The following is a 16,352-nucleotide window of genomic DNA, read 5'->3' as shown; positions in this document are numbered from 1 at the left end:
GAAAACACTATAATAATTTCACTGAAAGAGAGAGTTGGAGCCCAGACAAACAAAAGCAATAAAAAAAAGCAAGCTCAATCATCTCTAGTAGCGTTTATTTCTATTATTGTAGCTTCTCCTTCCATTTTCGTTTAATACTTGCACACACAAATCACCTTCAATGAGAAAAATACCTGTGGTGTTCATCCTCTTATCCCCCTTACTCTTGCTGCAGTGACAAGCGTCGTAACCATGAGGAACGACAGTAAGGGAGCAGCTGACGCGCGGGTCGAGGTAACAGAAAGGATGCACGGCCCAGGTAAAACAAAACAGAGTGAGGATCTTTTGTGAACAGGCTTGACTCTTAAAGGTGACAGTGACTTAATGCTCAAGACATCAGCACTGTCCCTTTAAGAACTGTGTGATGTCTCAAAAAGGGTCACAAAAATTTCAAGAACTGGTGTGCTGTGTATGTGTGTTCCTGTGTGTCTTTAAAGGAGTACATGTCAGAATCAAAAATTACAATTCCGTCAATACTCACCCCGCATTTCTTTAAAAACCTAACAGACTTCGTTTCCATGGAGCACAAAAAGATTAATTTTGATAGATTGTCTTTCTTATTTTTTTCATGCCATTACAATGAATGAGTGATGGGAGGAAAGGGGCATTTCAAGCTTCAAAAAGGATGTAAAAACCACCTACAAAGTGTCATTGTGACTTGTCGCAATATATTTCAAGACTTGAGCTAGATTAGGACTCGATCTTTTCAGACATTTGCTAATCTCACTCATTCTTGTCAATGAGAGTTGGATGGCAACATTTTTCATCTAAAACTTGACTATTAGCTTTAGAAGTCTCTGAACTCCTATTGCACAAGTCCAACATGAACCAGACTTTTCTGGGTGCTTTCGACACACTTTTGTCACCACGTAGTGTATTCATTGTAAGTGCATGTAGCAGACTCGTGACAGTCGACCATCTCCACAAATGTCTCATTGATGGTCCTGGGGAACGCACTATAAGAGTAATACAGATTTGAAATGACATGAGTGTGGAGTAACCATGAGGTTTCATTCTAGTGAATTTATGTTTTCTTTTTCCCTTAAATATGACTTAATCAATGGGCTCTGTTTTTACTATTTGAATCCTTAGTGTTGCTGTCCAGGATTTACACACTTTTTGGAGTGAACTCTGTGCCCGCAAACCTTAAGACCATATTTAACTTTATTACCTATTCAGTACTGTCTCACTGGGGACATTTCTTCTTTTCTCAGTACCACGGCTGACGGTGGCTATGCTTTAGTTTAAGCTTGTTTCAGTCTGTTGTTACGGATATTCATACCAATAGTTTAGGCAATCAAAGTACCACTGTCTGACAAAAGGAAACCGTGCCAAGTATGGTGTTGCTTAGGATAAATATAATCAATTAATCATGTTACTAATGCGGATAATTTGGAGTAATGAGGGGAACAAGGAGGTTAGGCGGGCATTACATTTGGTGCGACAAAAACAAGTTCATTGGCTTTTTTGCACTAGCTGAGGAACCATGTATGACAAAGAGGTGCAGCGCAAGGTTGAGTTATTTATGTGTTGAAGTGAAAATGGCCGTGTGTGTTAGCTTTTGTTGAAGAAGTGAGCAGGGAAACAGTCAGGTTTCAAGTGAATTTTATTTTAGCAGTATCTGAAACTCATAGGAAACAGAAAGGCTGTGTTTGTGACAGGTGGTTGTAGTATGGAAAGAGTACAAGGGAGACCACACACGAGGGACGGTTTCTCGGCCATGATGTGGTGTGCCACTCAACACTCCTATGCCTCAGTGATTGAGGACGCCTGCCGCACTGCATTGTGGGCAGCCAGAGAAAGAGAACTGGTTAGTAGCAGCTGGAAGCGCCTTGGGATTGGACGAGGCTGTTAAGAGGAAAATGACAAGGCAAAATATGAGAAATCATAAACAAATAATCCCCCAGTCTATACGCTCGTAACGCGTTAAACTCTGGAACGGTAATAACTTGGGAATTCGCACAGCACCAACGCAATCCGACAGTGTGTGGGCTTCATGGGACAAGACGTTCCGGGTGTAGCCAACTGCCGACCTATTCTTGTTATGTGTTTTGAGCCGCAACACACTTACTGTGTAACTCCATCAACGCTTTCCTACTTTTAAGCTCTGTTTTTAACCAGATCCACGCTAATGCTTTTAGCTGCACAGTTTATCTACTCTGTGGGTGTAGAGTGGCCCTCGCCACCCAGCCTCATTTCAGTTCGGAGATGTTTTGCTCTTGTTTGGTGTAGTGCTTAAATACCGAGTATCAGAACGACCAAGACAATGGGTCCTTCGGAACAGCGGCTGTAACCAGAACACAAAATTCAGCACCTATACAGAGCAGCGAGGCCACTATTGAACTAATTACGCATCGGTGACATTGTTTGGAACCGAAACAGAGAAATTCACAACTTCTAATAACGTGTATCAAAAACAGTGGATCAACTCACAGACACCGGTGACAGGAATACACAGAAGATTTTTTATTTCATAATAATGCTGATGATCTTGTGAACTTTCTATTCTATAAAAGAATCCCTGCAAAAATACTTCTCCAAGCAGCACAAACTGTTTTCACCACCTATGTACCAGAGAAGAATTGATTCCTTGAGAACCAAAATAGGATATTAGAATGCTTTCTCTGCCAATCATGTGAAAATTCAGCTTTGCCACTCACAGAATGATATTTACATTTTAAAATATATATTACAGAGAAAAACAGTTATTTTAAATTGCAAAATATTTGCTGTTTTATTATGTAATTCTTTCGGAATCCAATAAAATGCATCCTTGACAGGTGAGTGCAGTTCTTTCCAAAAACATAAAAAATCCTTCCCAGGCTTCAGGAACTATTGCATAGGTAGTTGTATAATAGTAGTAGTCATATATTTAGTAATTTGGCAATGTTTTATTTGTAATTTATATCCTGTCAACAGTGCTTTTTGAGCTACTCTTATCTCCGTAGTGTTTAATGATTCCTAATGACTTTCAGTCTGCAGGGGAAGTTGGAACCTTCTCCTTTAGACGCACTCGTTACAAACCAAAGGTCCCTTGCCTTATCATTGTTTAATGTCATTAAAATGGGAACACCGTATGATTCAGTAAATAGACAGAGACACTTTGCACCTGCCAGAGACCTTCACTCTTAATGGTAGGTTGAGGAATTATTCTATAAATGTTTTCTTTGCGACATTGGTTTTGGGTTGTCTTTTAAGATTTGGAATTAGTATGTTTATAAACTTTGGTGTTTGATGTATTGGTCATTGAAGTTCAGATTATTATCCTCAATGGTGTATGCTGTCATCATAAGTAAAGGATGGGCAAAGAAAAGTAGCTTATTTATGCATTAAGAAAAACCTGTCTCCCCTACCCCAGTTATAGTTCAAATTATATGTGGTACATGACTCTTCCCAATACATATTCATTTTTCAAATGTCAGCTTTGAAAAAGAATACTGCCTAACAAATTCTCCAGTTGACGACCAGCTGGGATCGTTTAAGTAGACATTGACTCGAGAGCGAACCTACAAACATCACCCCTGTGATACTGATTTCACTATACGTTGTATGCATTTTGCCTGTGGCTTGGATTGCTAATCTTTTCTATATCTGGCATATTGGAGGACACTTTTTAGACTTTTATCATAGTGGTACAAATACCAAACAATGCATAATTGTTGTTTTCGGGTTAGAGCATGTAATAGATCCTGTAAAAACTCCTCTCTTCTCTCAAAACAGTGTATTACATATAACTCCTTTGAATGATACTGAGCTTTATATAAAATTGCTTCTTTAGCACGTCAGGCGTTCTACACTTGGTTAATCCCTGGTTAATTTTTTCTTTTTTCTCTGTGATGCCTTTTCAAGATCATACAGGGCCTTTAGAGGACCCGCTCGACAATGCACTGTGATGTTTTAAATCCAACTCATCTGGTTCTGTTACCCGCCATAATGTTATGAAAGCCCTGTTTCCCGCAACACGAACAGTAAAGCCTTGACCCGCCGCACCAGGCTTTAACTGATTAACCTATAGCCTTTTCCGATCTGGTGCTGCTTGGTCTTCCATTTCCATGGACATTATATTATACAAAATGCTCACGTTTTGTGTACATACGGATAAAACATGTACTGTAGGTCTATATGTGCTGACTTGTATGACTAGTTCTTCAACCTTCTTTGCCCCCAATGAGACCCCACTTTTTACTCAGAGCGGTCAACGGAAGGGCAAAATTCCAGCCATTTCCGGCAGGTATATATTTGGGCGAAGACAGAAACTGGATACGGAAGCAAGAGCCGTGGAGTTGTGAGGGAGATCAGACTGAAAACTTTAACCCTAGTCAACACCATTCACTGACAGTGTTTGCTAATGGGGTGGGTCTCAGTTATCGAGGAGAAGCTGATCCGTATCTAAAGGGTACTTTTATAACCATTTTTGTGCATGGGTTCTTGTTGCTGCCTTCATGATTTCGACATGTATGTGCAAAATTAAATTGCTCTTATTTACTTTAGAATACAGTTATCATTTTCGGAATATGTATACTTGAAAACACTCACATATCTGTAGTTCACAGGGAGTTTTAAAACATCCCTAGAGGTCCCGAAAGCCTTTTTTCACCTCACATCCACGAGTCAGCGTGTATGTAGATCCCAGAGGAACTCCAGAGAACGAACATATCCAGGACAGGAACATATGTCCCAGTGTTGAGGAACGTTTCATACCAAAGTTAGGAACATTCAGGTCAGAATTGGTTCACAAACAAACAGTATAAATTACAAATTGATTGCATATGTTACACGCAATTACATCATTTGCACACAAAAACTTACTAACAACAGTTTTCATATAAGCATTGCAAAAAGTACATAAAACCAGTATAGACTGTTTTTTTTAGTTGTTGGTATCTTCTAGGAATCTAATGTTGGCTAATTCCTTCCATTTTCTATAATTTTGTGACTAACAAGTTGCAGATAGAAAACCAATCAAACACAGACATTTTTACTCTGTCTGCTTTTGTTGACAGAGGCCAAATTGGAACATAATAATCAAATGTTGGTTCAAGAGGACCTCGCCTTCACTTAGAAAAGAGTGAGGGAGATGAAGGTAGCTCAGATGAAGAAGAGATATGGATACACCGAAGTCCACTGAGGTTTCTTGCTCAGGTGGAGAATGCAGCCACCAGAGCCGAAAGCCATAAACAAAAAAGAAGTAAAGTTTATCTGACAAGTCTATCGCTTAACTTAAATTGCTAAATAAATGCCGAATGTCAATCAAAGTTGATATAGCTAGATTAGACCCTTTAAAAGGACTCAACAAAAAAAAACCTATTGTTTCGGAGAGTAACTGTTGAAAGCGACACGATTAACCTGTTGCTAAATCGCGTGCTCTAGTTAAGCTGCATGAAACTGGTTAAAACTGTCATACTATCAATACACTTTATCCCCCATACATATAATATGCTTCCGAATCCTCTGGCTCTTAATATGTACATACTTGTTTGTGTTTTTGCGTCACAATTAGGCTGGCAGCCATGACACGGTCCAGCAACAGAACTCCAGTCAACATCCCCACGCACTAAGCGACCACCACCTCGCCTGGCACAAATTGAGTCCATCAATCTAGATGCTGTCCCTCAGTCTGGTCTCATGCTTGGACAAACACTGCTGCCCAAACATAAAACTGTCTGTCAAACCGAAGAACCAGAGGGTGTCACGCAAACATAGAAGATTCACACAGGTAAAGGGAAGGTGTTCTTTAAAATGTGAAACAACCTTTGGGATAGTTTTTATGTATGAAGATGTGTGTTAAAGAGTTCCACACAGAAAAAAAGTCCATAAATTCAGTCATCTTTTCCCCCCCCCCCCCAAAAATTAATTCATCTTCATGTTTGTTTCCCGAACCTGTATGACTTGTGAAACACAGAAGACAATATTTGGAAGAATGTTTGCAACTGTGTTTGTCCATTTTACAATGTCAAGTCAGTGGGTGGTCTAAAAACAACACTGGACAAACAGGGGACAAAATAACAAACAGTGAGGACATTTTTCAAAATATCTTATATTGTGTTCCACAGAAGAAATGTGGATGATGAAGTAAAATTGTAAACAAATTTTTTATTTTTTTTGTAAACTATTCCTTTGAAGAATATAACTAAAAGCAATAACTTCTGTAACTTTAATATATTTCAGGAGTTTCAGGAAGAGGATTTCTCTGAAATGCAAGAGCAATCTGAAACCACAAAAGGACGAAGAAGTCTTTTGATTTGTACAAGAGAGGACTATAACATTATCCATAGGAGCAAAGAGGATTATGAACCCACTGAGAAATCGATAAGGGCGACGATTCATGAGGAGGAGCAAGAACGCCTTGAGTTTCAGAGAAGGGAACAAGAGGAAGAGAGAAAGATGGGGAGGAACAACAAAGGAGAATTGAGGAGCAGAGGCTAGAAGAAGAAAAGCAGCGCAGACAGGAAGAGGATAGGCTGCAAAAGGAGGGAAGAGGAGAGGACGCAACGAGAGGAAGAGGCAAGGAAAGAAAGGGAAGAGAGGAAAGAAAGAAAGAGGAGAAGAGGAAGAGCAAAGATTAAAACGCGAGGAAGAGCAGAAAGAGGGCAAGAGGAGGAAAGAATGTGGAAAGAGGAGGAGGAAAGAAGAAGAGCAGAGGAGGAGAGAAGGCAGCAGGAACTTGAGGCAGAGCGTCTTCATCTGGAAGAAGAAAAGAAAAAGGGAGCAGGGGGAGGAGAGAAGGAGGGAAGAAAAGGAGAAAAGGGAGAGGAGGCAGAACAACATAGGATTCAAGAGTTAGAGGAGAAACGGAAACGGCAGAGAGAGGAAGAGGAGAAAAGAAGCGACGACAGGAGAGGAGACTGAGAGAAAACGGACTAGAGGAAGAGGAGGAAAGAAAAGTGGCAAACAGCAGAGAGGAGAAAGCTGGAGCTACTGACCCAGAATGGAAAGAAAAGCAGAGGAACTGAGATGGAGAGAGATGGAGGAGAGACAGAGGCACCTTCACTTTCAAGGTTTCTTCAGGTGAGAAGCAGATACTTTTCCAGAAGGTCAACCTCACTCCTGTTACTCTACCAACTGGCCAACAGGGTGAATCAAACAGCTGAAACCAGGGAGGGAGCTAAAGCTTCTTCACCAGGATGCACAGATCACCAACTCTGTCTTCATCTCTTTATGTCCCACATACTGCAATTCTTGTGACAGGAGCCCAACTTTGTGGAACTGCAGTCAATCTCGATCAGATCAAAGACACAGCCTGCAAGACCCTTCTTGGCCTTTCGGAAGGGCAAAAAGGCCATGAAAGCACTCCTCCAACCAAAAGCAGACTTCACCCAGATCGTAAATCTGGAAAAAACCAAATCCTTATATGAGTCTTCCTTATCTGTAGACCAATCAAATGCTGCTGTCCTGGCCAGAATGGGGCAAGTATCCGAGATCCAAATTTTTAAAGGTGATGAGGATGGAAAATATCCCGAATACCCAGATCAGAGTCGCAGGCCGATAAGTGAGGATCTAATACAGTGCCATTCTCTCACAGCAACCCTCAGGAAAACCATGTCAGCCAGTGCTAAGTTTTCCATCATACCAGCCAGAAAGAAGTTTACTGATTCCAAAAGGAACTCAGAGAGTTTGGGTCAGGAAGACAAAGAAGGTGTGACAATAGAATCACCATCTACGGAAACTCCCTCTGTACAAAAAATCTGAATTGCCCTCTTTAGGTACCAAGATCCAGAGCAGGGGGAAGCAAAGTTGTCCGCATCACAGATAGTGCTTGAAGAATGGCATGTTTTGCCAAAGACCTCCCCTCCTTCCTTGTTCCCAGTCCACACATGGATCTCCCAAATCACAGAGATCCGAGTCTGGATCCCTAAGTCAGGCAGAATCAGAAGACTGGCTCCAAAGGATTGAAAGGGATCAGAAGGACCAGAGTGGTGATGAGCAGCCCTCACCTTTTGGAATCAAGTTGAGAAGACCCCAACTACTCTCTTCGCTTCCACAATGAACAATCTGCAGAGAAGAGGAAGAAAAGGTACAGTGCAGGAGACAATTTTGAAGGTGTCCCAGTGCCCCTCACCTCCAATGACCAAGATTCTGACACATTTACACTCTCGGAAAAGTCTAGCCCTGTTTCTCCGCAACAAGAGATTACCGGATTTCGATCCACTACAGCACCCAGTAAAGAATCTCGAAGTAAGTTTAGCAGAAATACTCTCCCTTTGGCACGCACTGAAGCCCGTCAATTTTGTCCCCAAGCCTCCATTTTACCAAAAAACCAGCTACATCCCCCAAACCATCTGAAGATGCCACACCTCCACCCTCTCCTCTCCCCCGAAACCTGGCCAGAAGGACTTCAGGGGACATGATTTCACAATGGACAGGGCAAGCAGAGACAGATAGATGCTGCGCCGAGCAGTGATCAAACGGAAGAAGTTGCAGCAGCATCTGTACCATCCCAGAAAAATGGACAAGGGGAGGAGGAGCTTAAAGAAAAGAAGTCATTTTTCCATCCATCAGCATGCCATGGAGAGAGAAAAAAAACAGACCGTGGACAGAACTAATTTAAAAAAAGGTCGGAAATACTCAAGCACTGTTTTTTAAAGCTATAATTGCATGAACTTCACAATTATTGCAATGCATGCAAAAGCATTCAGTTTATTGATTTTCCTTAAAGCTTTGTGTGTTGAAGTTTGTGTTGATTCACACAAATCATACACGCAGAAACAATGCCTGAAGCCTAAACTTTCCTGAAACTTTAACAATATTCCTAACGATACTGTATGAGCATTGATATTTTGTACAGGGAAAACTGAGATTTATACTATTCTTGTAGAGAGTACAACAGAAGAACAGAAAGACTCTAAAATGGTTTTTAATCTTTCTTGTCAACTTGGCACCTTCTGCATTTCTTCTCCTTTACAGAAAAAACCCTCTCTGCAGGCCAGGCACTCTCTGGACAGCTCACGGACACAGGAGAAAGAGACAGGACCACTTTGGATCACTCTGGCACTGCAAAAACAGAAAGGCTTCAGAGAACAGCAGCAAAACCGAGATGATAGGAAGAGCCAGAGAGAAGCTAAGCTGGCTGAGAAACAGGCTAGGGACAGAGATAGCGTATGTGTAGGCCTATATAAATATAGCCATAGCCACCACAAATATATTATCATTAACTAGCTGCTGTTGGCACTATATGTAAAATTACCATAACAGTGAGTTTTAAACAAGCTGCAATGCAATATAATGCAACAAGCAATAACAGCTTTTCTTTCACATAGATTTCACCAGCCACAACAAGTAACATTTTTTGATCACTTTGTTTTTGTGGTGCGTGTTGTGGGGTAACCTTGTCCTTTAGGAGATCTTGTTGGTCCAAAATCCTGCTACATATAACTACAATATGGTGCTGTTTGTCTCTGAAAGGCTGGAATGATCAGTCCCCACAGAGGGATAAGGGCAATGGAAGTCCCAGCCCTCTCAAGCCTCAAGCAAGCAGATGCGAATAAGAGACCAGACACATTCCTGTCCCGTTTGAACGACGTGACCAACTTGAAGAAAAGCAAATACCTTGGCCCAGCGCAGTCACAGGTAAAAAATAAATAAATAAAAACGGATTTGATTAAATTTCTCTTCATTAGCTTTATACTGGGGTTGTTTTTGGGTAACTTTGAGTTCTTATGCTCTATTGTTATGTAGGCTTTGTTATGTATTTCTTTCATATAGATTCCCCTGGCCTAGCTGAACTGCAACTGACATTAGAGTGGGATTTAGACATGGTTCCTATCTAGATGTGATGCTTTTAAAACTGAGACATCTAACCACAAAAAAAAAAAAAACATAAAACGACAATCTCTGAGTCTTTATATTGATTTTCTTTCTTCTTTTGGACAGTTGAAATTACAGACTCTACACCATGCTCCGCCAGCAACAAAAGATGTGACAAAGCGCTTCCCTCCTGGTGACACTACCCAGGTTTCTACCGAGCCTGCCTGGCTTGCCCTAGCAAAGCGTAAGACCAAAGCCTGGAGCGACTGCCCACAGATCATCAAGTGATCCATTACTGCTGACACAGTGAAAAAGCAAACAAGGCATCTCCTTCATCCACATCACTTAGCCATCACTGCCCCCCAGCTCACCTCTTGCTCTGAACAAAAAAAGTTTATAATTTACTTTAGAGCAATCAGGCATTTCTGAATATTTGGTAATTTAGTGACTAAATATTGTACCAATATTAGATTCACTAAGGATTTTATCAAATGATCACATAAGACAATGACATCAACCTGCCCCTCTAGTTTTCAATACACAGGATTATTGCAAATAACATGCATCAAAAGCTTATTTACTCATTTTGTGTCACAGCCTATCAAACAAGCCCTAGAATCCTTCAGAGAAGTTGCAGCCCTTCATATATTTGAAGTTGCCAGTGGTTAACAGTGTATATACACAATGCATGCCAACTGTTGATTCTAGATATCACTCAAAACAATATGAGTGGTTCACATTAAGTACAAATGCATCATGTCAAGTAAAACAAGAAAGTATGTTATTGCTTTGGTGACAATTCTGGGGAAGCAAGTCAAGGGCTAATAATGACACAGCTGATGAAACCTTCACAAATTTCACTCCCACAAGCATGTAAATCAGAGAAACGGATTTGTAATTTTTCTTGTTTTCTTTTTCCATTATAGCACTCAAATGAGTTTGCCACTCACACCGACCTTGCCGATGGACAGACATTGTCACTTTTTTTATTTCTTATTATATTTGATATCTTGGCAAAGTAAAAAAGATCTTCACTGTGTCCGTGACAACTGTGAGTTCTGTTATTTTAACTATTGCTACAAATCATAAATGACACGTCAGCACTGTTTACTCATGTAATTAACTAACAATGAATTTTGAAGTTTCCATGACAACATAGTATATATGCACTTGAACCGTGCTGGTCAATTGATGAAAAATCTACTTCTTGCAGTGTCAATACACGCTGGTTTCTGTAGAATTGGGTTGCCTGGGAACTGCCTGCTTGCTGTAACATAAACAATGCTATCCTGGCGTAGCGTGTGCTAGCATCTCTTTTACCGCTAATTAGCAAAACCTGCAACACGGCTAAGTGATGGGAGATCAGTGTTTCAAATGCAACGTCCCGGGGAGAGAGAGTAGAACAAAAAGGTCTAGCCAATGGAAATATCCTTTACAAAAAAAGGAGCATTTCTAGTGAGTGAATGAATGGACTATTAACGGACATCACCTCTATGTCCTTGAATAAGGCAGCTAACCCCAGATCGCTCCAGGGGGGGATTGTCCTTGTAGATGCAGTTGCTCTGAAAAAAAGTGTCTGCTAAATGATGGAGGTTATTAAAATCGAAGCCTTGATCTCTCAGCAGAGCCACTGACTCCACTATCTAATGTAACGTGTATGTATGTAATGTATGTATGTAATAGAGGTGAATGAAGCAGGGACTGCATTCCTTTGGAGATCTCCTGAACTGCAGTCGGTCACTTTGTTTTACATTGGTCGTGTGCAATAGTGTAGCGTAAACAGTGTTGTATGTGATATATAACAAAAAGTTTGTTGATAATTACACTTTTTTTTTTTGTTCCACTTTAGAAAAACCCATTACAGAAAAAGTGATGCAAATGTTATGAAATATGTAGAGAAAATTAAAGGAAGCTGTTTGAAATCGGTGGACTGAAACTCCTGTTTTTGCACAAAAACAAACATAACATTAATGCTAAAAACATTTATGTATTTGCAGGATATATATACGTACAATACATACTAAATATATCCATGTCATTTTTTAATAGGTGCTTTTGGGAGTCACCCATAAAAATATACTTATCCAGTTATGAGTGAGAGCCAATTAACACGGTGGTCCTATCAGGACCCACCAGCAGCACTGGAGAGGAATCCCACACACCTGCCCATGTCTGAACTCCAGAGGATCCGCAGGGCCCAGTGGCAGGACATCGGAAGATCTTCCCTTGGAACCTTCACCCATACCTGGGCTCTCAGAGACAGGAAACGTCTCGGTAACTTCTTGAGGAACATGGCACACTGTGATCTTATTCTTTAATAGCAGGATTTATAAATAGCAGATATATTATAAAGTTCATGAGAAGGATTAGATATTAAATTCACATTATCCTCAGAAGTATTTGTTTAACCATAACCAAAACACCATAAGTTTGCTCTTGTTTGTTCCTAGTGCATCTGAGAAATTTTTCTCTTGCATTTTCTGAAAACGATCCCAAATGAAAACCTCTCCAGCTCGTCTCACAACTATAATCCCATGGTCCTGCTCACTGAGAGAACTACAAAACCCACTGTGCTTTCTATATGATTCACTGTGGTCATTTCATGTTGTTGTCTTTTAGGTGAAACTATAGAGTGCTGAATCATCCCGCATTCTCTTCTTTGATGGCTGGATGCACTATGTGTTTCTGTCATGACGTGGCTAACAACATCTGAGAAAGAGCCATCTAATATGACCTCCAGCAGGCCCAAAAAGGTTGTCCTCATGGCAACAGTGATCTCATCAAAGAGACGCAGGGCCTGAAGGGAGTCTCCTCCACTTAACATTGAAGTTGTGCATCTTCCTCAACCACCACGTCCATTTGGCAGGCCAAGGCATTCATAATATACACAGACAAGCACACAATGGCAGTTTTCACTCAGCAAGGCAATAGGAAATATCTTATTTAATAAATACCTCCACGTGTCCAACAATTAGTACTAAATAATTTTGTGCAAAAAGAATAAAAGTTATTTTATACCTTTCACAGGGTCTGTAACTTCAGTCTCACAGATTCAATGTCTTTCCATAGAGTTTGTGTATTTATATTTATATTTTGTTTTTGAGTGTCACACATCCTCATCAACTCCTCGATGGCTATTTTATCTAAAAATACATGCAACAGGGGAATATACAAAATGATTGTGAAATCTATGACTACAATGAAAAAACATGTTCGCATGTTCATTTGTGATAGAAATACCGAAGCTTAATGAAACAAAATGAAAATGTCTAATAATAATAATAATATTTCAGAACAGTCTGTTTTTTTTTAATTTAGCCTCTTATGTTTTTTAATTGATTAAAAAGTAATTTTAATCATTTTATATTCATTAATTAAATGTATATAAAAACATAAATTAACATTTTTGGGATAGAAAACAATGTATAATAAAAAGTATAAAATCATAAATAGTTACTAGCATAAAAGGTTCATTTAAATTAAATTAATTAGATTTGGATTTGTTAACATTAATTAAATTATTTGGGGTACTTCAAAGGACAAGGACAATAACAATGGCGATAAAGATATGGTTTTTTTAAAAATAATTTTAAATTTATTAGAATAGCAGAGTCCACACCATATCTATAACAATAACGGCATGGAGAAATGATATTATTGGAATCACTAATATAGTTTTCCTTACAGTTATGTTTATAGTTATTATTCTTAGTGTGAACAGGGCCTTTAGTGGATGGTTCTCACTTGCCATAAGAGGTGAGTGGAAGAGCACGGATGAACGAATATCATGTCTAGAATGTTGTAGTCTCAGCCTCAGACGTCATGCACACAAGAAACGTTGTCTGATGCATATGGCACAAAGAAGTGGGAATACTTTAGGATTTTCTAAGTCGTCATCGGATTGGTTGAATTATACAGGATTTCCGGGAGACGTGTGTGTTGCTTCTTTAACGTTCTGCCTGGAAACAAAGATGCCGTGACGCCAAACCCCCTCACGAAAGAAGAAAGCCGTCATGTTTACAACTGTGATGACGAGCGCTTATCAGGAGCAACTAAACACTGGATTTTCAAAAGTATATGAAATATTTAAAGTTCTGCACAGAATCTTTAAAATACGCCGGTCTGTTATTGTGGTGACATTTCCTCGCCCCTAAATGTGACGCTAAAAAGAAAACAAACTGTGATTGGTTGTTTGACATGTCGGTCAAACTGCCTCATGGGCGGGACTTGGCCAATGAAAGCTGCCATGAATTCCAGACCTTCAGCAGTCAGTCTGAAGGTCTGGCTGCGCGAGGAATGCTGTGACTGGCCAAAAGCTGTGATAACCTCTGCGAGACATCTCATCTTTAATAAACCTGAGTGAGGGGAAGGGGGAGTTTCTTGAGACGTCGACAGTGGTGAGGTCTTCAGAGGACTGTGTAGAATGTTGGAAAGGTTTTTGATGAGAAAATTCAGAGGATGAAAGGGGTCCTGGTTGACCTGATGTGAGCACTATAAATGAGCAGCCTGTCACCCTCAATCAATCAGGCCACTGCAAAAGCCTCCGCCTGAGGCAAATTCTCAATGATCTGAGCAAAGAAATAAATAATTGTGGTAAGATCATATACAGTATGTACCTTTCAATACTCTTAGATTTTAATATAAATACATGCCAAAGTTGTTACATAACACATGGGTCATTTATCAACTGTTTCAACATTGATGATAATAAGAAATGTATCTTGAGCAGCAAATCATAATATTGGAATGATTTCTGAAGGACTGTGTGACACTGAAGACTGCAGTAATGGCTGCTGAAAATTCAGCTTTATCAACACAGGAATAGATTATATTTGAAAATATATTAAAATAGAAAACAGTTATGAAAAATGTATTTATTTATTTTTTATTTTTTTAATGTTTGATACAATTGTACCATACCAATGAGCAGCTCTCCTTCTCCTTCACTGACGAGACATCCCGTCTCATCTCTCACCTCTATTACGGTATCTAACATCGGCTCTCCATGGGGCACAAATTCATCTGTTCTTTACAATCATACCTATGATACATAAACAAAAATGCATTACAAGAAATGGCTGAATAATATTTAAGAATATTTTTTTAGGTCAATTTAAAATAAAGCAGTGGACCTTGAGAAAACATTCTCTATAGACTGTTTTAGAATGATTAACATAGCTACTATTAGAGCTTTTAGGAATATTTTGAATTAACTTTTCTATTTTCAGTTTTAAACGAACATTATTTTTTTTTTTGTAATTTTGTTGGTTTCCATTTTATTAGTTTCTGGGTGTCACTCACGTGTTCTCCAAGAACATGTGTTCGTCTGGGACTTTGTACCAGCTTGCCCAGCAAGAAACTACAGTGGGTGCCGTAAAGATTACATTGCCTTCCTGCTTCCAGCTCTTGAGAAGACTTAAAGATGGACATGGTTCTCCTCCAAAAGCCAATAACCTCAGGGGTGAATTTGAACAACGCAACTCCTTCTGAAAGACAGCCTTCCAAAGCATCTCACAAGAGGTGGGAGTGGCCTGGAAAAATAATTAAAAGTCAATTATAATATTTTAGTATAGGAACAGTACTATACAACAGAGATCTGAATTAGAGAACATCCATACTTGATATTCTATATATTGTATATCTCCATCACTCAAAATTTGAAGGAATATTAGCTGTATGTTTGATTGTATGTTTGACAAAATAACCAAGGCATTTTCAACAAAAACCTTTATTTTATGGAAAACACAGAGATCAGAATTAGAAAACAGTAACCACTGTAGCACACAACAAGATTACAACTATCAAAAATTAGTAGGAAGTGTAGAGTCTCTTGCTTTGAATGACTTCAGGACAATATATTTAAACATCTATTATCTCACAACATTTGAATGAACATTGTAAGGTTTTAAATCCAATGTAGTTTTTTATTTTATTTTTTCAAAAGTTACATTTCAATGTAATATTTTTGCTATAGCTGTCAGGTAAAAAAGTGAACACATTAAGAACACAATGACACACATTCAGGTAAAAATCAACTATATAGCCTAATAACTGCAGATTTCAACTAAAAGTTCAATGTGTTCTTACTTTAGATATTTAATATTAGGCACAATACAACTGTGTGGGACCTTCACTATTTTTGGAAGCACCTGTTGTTCCGGATGGGTGTTAAACATAAGCCAAAGGCTCCCTCTGTTGGATGTATTTGATCATAGCAGAGTTGGAAGGCAGATCGGTCGTTTGAATTTCGTCATTTGTTCGGTCCGAGCGGTTCTCGAGATAACGACTCAGACCGATTTTTTAGACAACAAATGTAATTATTACTATTTATTTATTTTTATTTTTTGTATTGTATGATGTGAAAGTTAACTAACGTATATTTATGTTCTAAGTTATTTAATGTGATGAATCACTGCAATAAGTATATAGGGCACATGCAATAATGAAAAAAAACAACCTTTTTAATAAAACATAATCGAAAAATAAAGCCATTTGTGGCTATAAAATTGCAGTGAACCATGTGGAGACGCAATTACGCAATGACAAAGAATCTCTTTTGTGCCTGCAAA

The 16,352-nt window shown here is 39.1% G+C and overlaps 1 pseudogene; it reads left to right on the top strand.

The window, feature by feature from the left end:
• The first annotated feature begins 231 nt into the window (after positions 1-231).
• On the top strand, positions 232-10,080 carry LOC122144716 (annotated as a pseudogene).
• The last annotated feature ends 6,272 nt before the right edge of the window (positions 10,081-16,352 follow it).

Source organism: Cyprinus carpio, unplaced genomic scaffold, assembly GCF_018340385.1.
Source record: "Cyprinus carpio isolate SPL01 unplaced genomic scaffold, ASM1834038v1 S000006753, whole genome shotgun sequence".
Classification (NCBI taxonomy): domain Eukaryota; kingdom Metazoa; phylum Chordata; class Actinopteri; order Cypriniformes; family Cyprinidae; genus Cyprinus; species Cyprinus carpio.
The sequence above is the reverse complement of the archived record's forward strand: the minus strand, read 5'-3'. Positions and strand labels throughout refer to the sequence as shown.